Source organism: Diplotaxodon limnothrissa, linkage group LG3 (genome assembly GCF_057381915.1).
Source record: "Diplotaxodon limnothrissa isolate DT_005_m linkage group LG3, D_limnothrissa_male_GT1.1, whole genome shotgun sequence".
Lineage (NCBI taxonomy): Eukaryota > Metazoa > Chordata > Actinopteri > Cichliformes > Cichlidae > Diplotaxodon > Diplotaxodon limnothrissa.
In genome coordinates this window covers 31,803,372-31,809,606 of record NC_140598.1, presented here as the reverse complement: position 1 = coordinate 31,809,606, position 6,235 = coordinate 31,803,372, and positions in this window count along the sequence as shown.

Sequence of the window (6,235 nt, the reverse complement as noted above, 5' to 3'; positions counted from 1 at the left end):
TCAGTACTACAAACAAAGCGTAATGGTACAGGGAAATTAGTGTTTCTGTGACTTTTGGACGGAAGTAATGGATTGATGCTAATCTGCAGGAAATGTTAAATATTTTTCATACACATTCAGATGATCTTGTTCTCTGTTTGCACTTTTTTTTAGATTTACATATTCTTTTAAAAAAAGTACCTCTGTGCCCTAAAGATTACATTATCTCATTGTCAACAACCCCCCTGAAAAAAAATCATAGTTGTAACTCTAGCTGTCCTGTTTTTACTACATGTAGACCCCAGGATTAATGATAACTATAGTATCGCAATAGATTACAAGTTTAGGGAATGATACTTTACAAAAAGCACTATCCATATAGTGTTCCTTAGCAGTCTAATTGGTAAATGGACTGGTTCTTATGTAGTGCTTTTCTATTCTGAGCACTCAAAGCGCTTTACACAACTTGTACATTCACCCAAGCACTTTTTTTTTTTCTTTCAAACGCTGTATGCGAAGTGCTTTCTATCTAACATTCATACTCTGATGGATGCATCGGAATATGAACGTGGGGTTAGTATATTTCCAAGGATATTTGGCATGCAGATGGGAGAAGACTGGGATCAAACCATTAACCTTCCAGGTAATGGTTTGTGGTCACCTGCACCATTTGAGCTAAAGCCATCTCAGCCAGTCTAGTGTCTACAGTTTTCAAATATTGTGATGGTAGATACCAATAACAGCTCAACATCAGATCAAGGTCACACCAAACCTAAAAAAATCAGTTAATAAAAAAAGAAATAAAGCGCTTTGTTACCCGCGTTTTGTTTTTGTTTTTTGTTTTTTTAAGATAGTCTTCAAGCCTTGCAACAATATACTAGGTCTTGAAGGTTAGCAAACCCTTTTACCTTGACCTTCATGGTTAGCGCTCAAGGTCAAAGTCTTCTTAAAAAAATTTCTTCAAGAAACCATACCAAGTATGATTGTATGATTTGTGTTGTTTTGTTTTTTCCATTATGACGCCATAGCAGACTGACACCAGCGTGTTTTAATAAAAACATCAAACATAAACATTATAGTATATAGTCCTCACTTTTTGGGAGGAGTTGCGCTCTCTGAGTGCTTTGTTAAAAAAAATTAAAAATTACATTTTTTTTTAAATGTCACATGTTGTTGATACCAGTAAAGAAAACATTGCTGCATTGAATACTTTCCAAATCCAAAAGTTTAATTTCCTTATACCATTGCTCATTTTCTATGGGCTCAAGTTGTTTTCAAAAATATTTTGTGCTTGTAAATCAAATGCGTAGTTGTGAACTGAGTTTTGTAACCTTGTAAACCAAAATTTCTGAAAGTGTTATGGTTGTGCATCTATACAGGGTGGGACATTTATATGGATACACCGTAATAACATGGGAATGGTTGGTGATATTAAAGTCCTGTTTGTGGCACATTAGTATATGTGAGGGGGCAAACTCCTCAAGATGGGTGGTGACCATGGTGGCCATTTAGAAGTCGACCATCTTGGATGCAACTTTTGTTTTTTCAATAGGAAGAGGGTCATGTGACACATCAAACTTATCGGTAATGTCACAAGAAAAACAATGGTGTGCTTGGTTTCAACGTAACTTTATTCTTTCATGAGTTATTTACAAGTTTCTGACCACTTATAAAATGTGTTCAATGTGCTGCCCATTGTGTTGGATTGTCAATGCAACCCTCTTCTCCCACTCTTCACACACTGATAGCAACACAGCAGGAGAAATGCCAGCACAGGCATCCAGTATCCGTAGTTTCAGGTGCTGCACATCTCGTATCTTCACACCATAGACAATTGCCTTCAGATGACCCCAAAGATAAAAGTCTAAGTGGGTCAGATCGGGAGACCTTGGGGGCCATTCAACTGGCCCACGACGACCAATCCACTTTCCAGGAAACTGTCCATCTAGGAATGCTCAGACCTGGCACCCATAATGTGGTGGTGCACCATCTTGCTGGAAAAACTCAGGGAACGTGCCAGCTTCAGTGCATAAAGAGGGAAACACATCATCATGTAGCAATTTCAAATATCCAGTGGCCTTGAGGTTTCCATTGATGAAGAATGGACCCACTATCGTTGTACCCCATATACCACACCAAACCATCACTTTTGTTGTTCCAACAGTCTTGGAGGGATCCATCCAATGTGGGTTAGTGTCAGACCAATAGCGGTGGTTTTGTTTGTTAACTTCACCTTTCACATAAAAGTTTGCCTCATCACTGAACAAAATCGTCTGCGTGAACTGAGCGTCCTGTTCCAATTTTTGTTTTGCCCATTCTGCAAATTCTGTGCTGCAGTAGCAGGAGTTTGTAAGGGTGCCATTTGTGATTAGCTAATATCCGCTGAAGGGATGTTCGACTAATCCCACTCTCCAGTGACATGTGGGCTCTTGCTGAATGAAGCTAGGACAGCCACTGATGTTTCTTTATTAGTGACAGTTTTCTTTCTAAATGGCCACCATGGTCACCACCCATCTTGAGGAGTTTGCCCCCTCACATATACTAATGTGCCACAAACAGGACTTTAATATCACCAACCATTCCCATGTTATTACGGTGTATCCATATAAATGGACCACCCTGTAGATTAGAATGTGTGTTTGTATATAAAAAAAATTACACAAGTTACACTTGTTATTAAGGTCTAGTTACAGATACACAGCAACAAACAAAGTGTAAAACCTTGTGCTCAAGTTGCCTTGCTGTGTGTAAGTTTCAACTTACAAATATGAATTTTCACCCAATTGTTCTTCCTTTCAGCTAATTGGTCAATGTCATGTCAATCACAAATTTAACAATCCAATCAGAGAACAGATGGATGTGGTTGTCGGAGGGGTACCTTACGGAGCCTCAGGTCCTGGAAGGGTGATGGTCCTTTCACGTGCCAGCCCAGCGTTGTCCTTCATCACCACGAAGGAAAACATTCTGTGCGTGTCAGAGTTCGGTGAAATTTTATAGATGCACCAACCTAAAATGTTCAGATATTTTGGTTTACAAGGTTACAAAACTCAGTTCACAACTATGCAAAATATGTATGAGCACAATTTGAGCCCATAGTTTTCATTGAAAATAAACATTTAGTTCATATTTGGGAGAGTTGTTGACAATAAGAGAAATACAGATGATCACCAGATGCCATCAGAAGACTTTTCTATGGGAAGTTTAACAAAGTAAATGTGATTCCGTTCATTAGAGGTCCCTTAAAGTTAAAAGTCCTGTTTATGTTATTTCATCTTATTTTTATAAGAAAATGTGAGTTTGTTGTTACCCGTTTCAGATCTGAACCTTTATTTATCTTTAGTATTTCAGAGTAATTTGTTTATGGGGGCAAAAGTAATTTTGCTGGATGAGTTCTTTGCTGTTTACGTACTAGTCTCAAGAACAAAAACTATTTTTATGTTTACAGGAGATGTTTGATAAGTTTTGACCAGCTCTAATTGACGCCGGTTGTATGAAGGTTAGTTTTATATTTGATCATTTTACAGTAAATGTTGTTTTGGTGGGTTGTTTCCTATGTTGGACCTCGATAAAGCAGGCCTACAGATCGGCCTGCACCTCTTTGGCAATCAGCGGTAAGTAGTGCAACCCGACTGTTTGCTGGAGGTTTCTGGCTGTTGATGGGTGAAATTGTTTGTAAAGAGAGCGCTGCACCGAAAACCTCTTTGTGAGATTTCTTTTGGTGACACTCAGGTTGCCACAGTCTCACCAATTAATATGGGAGACAACGGTTGTAAACTACTTGCAGAGTTGTTTTAAAACTGAAAAGTTTGCCTCTAAAGAAAAAGCTAACTGCTCTTGTAAGGTGCAACTTTTATTTTGAAGACGAATGGTCTCTGTCTCAATACAGCTTGGGACTTAGTTAGCAAGTGTTTGCAGACCCGTCTGTATCTTCCATGCAACCTGAGGGAAACAGCAGAAATCTGCTAGTGACCAAAGCAATCACGAGCAGGTTTTTGGTGCATCACTGTGCAGTCTTTCCCATGAGTTTTAGGCAGACAACTCCCAGCGTCCTCCACGAACCACTCAACAATTGACTTGGGATTACATATGTTGGTTGGCAACCAGTCTGTATGCCTGTGTGACTGAGGTCTTAGTTATAGTTGTTCTTAATTAATTCAGAGGCCTGTATCACAAAGTTCGCTGTACTAACAATGAACAAGAACAAAGTGCCCAAATGCAAAGAAAGAAGTGAAAAAAAATTCAATAATGAAAAGACAACATTGTTTCATTTGTGTTATTTAAAGGTTCATCAACTGCAGTTGACCCCCAATAACCACATGTGAATAGTTTAAATCCACAAATACCTGAGATCCCTCTTAAAAACACCTATAACTGCCTGTTTTAATAGTTCAAACACCAAATATAACTTAAACTGTCATCCTAATGAAGATAACCTGATAATACTGAACTGTGAATAGGTGGGGGTCGAGAACACTACTTTGTAAGTATGGCAGATTATTTGACAGTAAGGAGGCATATAACTGATGATTCCTCTGACTCCACATTAGATTGACAGTTCAGACTCTCACGGTGTGATTCACACTTAAGAACTCAAAAGCTGCTTGCTGCTGCAACATGCCGTGAAAAGTTGTTTGACATTTTTACTAACTGCAAAGCCATCCGGTGGGCCGGATCGGACACTTCAGAAGGCCGGTTCTGGTCCACAGGCGGTGTGTTTGACATACTCGCTACAGATATTCTACAGGGAACGTCAAATTGTTTCCAGAGTCTGTGAACACCCTTGCACCGCCCCCGCAATCTGTGGGACTTTTATCAGCACACAGTCATTTTAAAACTCTTCGGGGTTAGTCATTGTGAATGTCGTCCTGCTTGGATTGTCTTGACTTTTGTTTAATGTGTAATGTCTTGTTGGTTTGTTGTTGAAATTTGGATTAAAGTTGTTATTTTTCCACTTCATTATTTTACCCTGTGTGCACAATTGTTTTTTCTTCTATTAAACATTTTATTGGAAAATATTCTAGTTGGATCAATATTGTGACAGTGTTTGAGTTTACTGCAGTAATCCCACCTGTGCAGAATCTATCAAAAGATTGTGTTAGGGGGTTAGGGTGAAAAGTAACTTCATAAGAAGCCAAATTTAGATCAGTGCGTTGAGCGGGTGACCACATGCCATACAGCTGAGAGCGGCCCGCCCGGGTTTGAGTCTGACCCGCAGCCCCTTGCCGCATGCTTTCCCCTACTTTACTGTCCTTTCTTCACTGAGTCTATCAATTTTAGCTGAAGAAGTCCAGAAAGAAAAATCTGTTAGACAGTTTTCAGAGATTTCATGTAATAAAATAACCTCCCTGTTTACTCTTAATTCCTCTCTATAATTTCTAATTAAATAGAAGTTTCTTGTATCCTAGATTTATATGTCAATGTGAATTTAAAAGTACAACTTACACTATACCCATTTCTTAACATTTTGAAAAATCATTTACATTAAACACCTTTTTGTTCAAAAGTATACTTTTAAAATACCTTAAAATGTGAAATTTAGTTTAAATAAAGTTATTAATATTTTAAAATTTAAATATAAAATGCAATTTATAAAATAATAATTAGAAAATACCTATGTTAAGAGTATTTTTGTGTTATATATTAGCTTATGTGATATAGTGTTAACTTTTCATTTTATTGAATTATTGAAATTTTAACTGTTTAATGGAGAACATAAAAATAATGACAAATATGTTAATTTGTTTATTTGTTAGATTACTTTTAATATAGCCAATTTAGTCTAAACCATTGGTTGTTAATAGTACTAAACTGAAATTTTAATGTTTGTTTTAATTATTTTTTATATTTAGTAATGTATATATGTATAACAATATGAACTAGAAAGTGCATTTTCTGAAGAAACTGCAGTGTGAATGCTTGAATCTGAATGTATGCACTGAAATGAATTAATTGCTGAATTCTAAGTTAAAAATGTTGAATGACATAAAACAAAACAAAAAAATTCGAATTTAACCTGAAAACAAAGGTGCTGAATTGCTAAAAGCTGAAGGTTACACAGAAGAAGAAGTTGGAAAAAAGCTGAAAATGTTTTAATTGTAAATTAGAAAACCCTAAGAAATGAGAAAAGAACATTTAGAGTCAGAAAACATCTGAATGAATATTAAAAGTTCATATTCTTTGAATCACTGAATGACTAAAATGTGATCCCTCCACTTTGATCCACACAGTTTAAAAAATGTAAAAGTCTGAGCTTTGA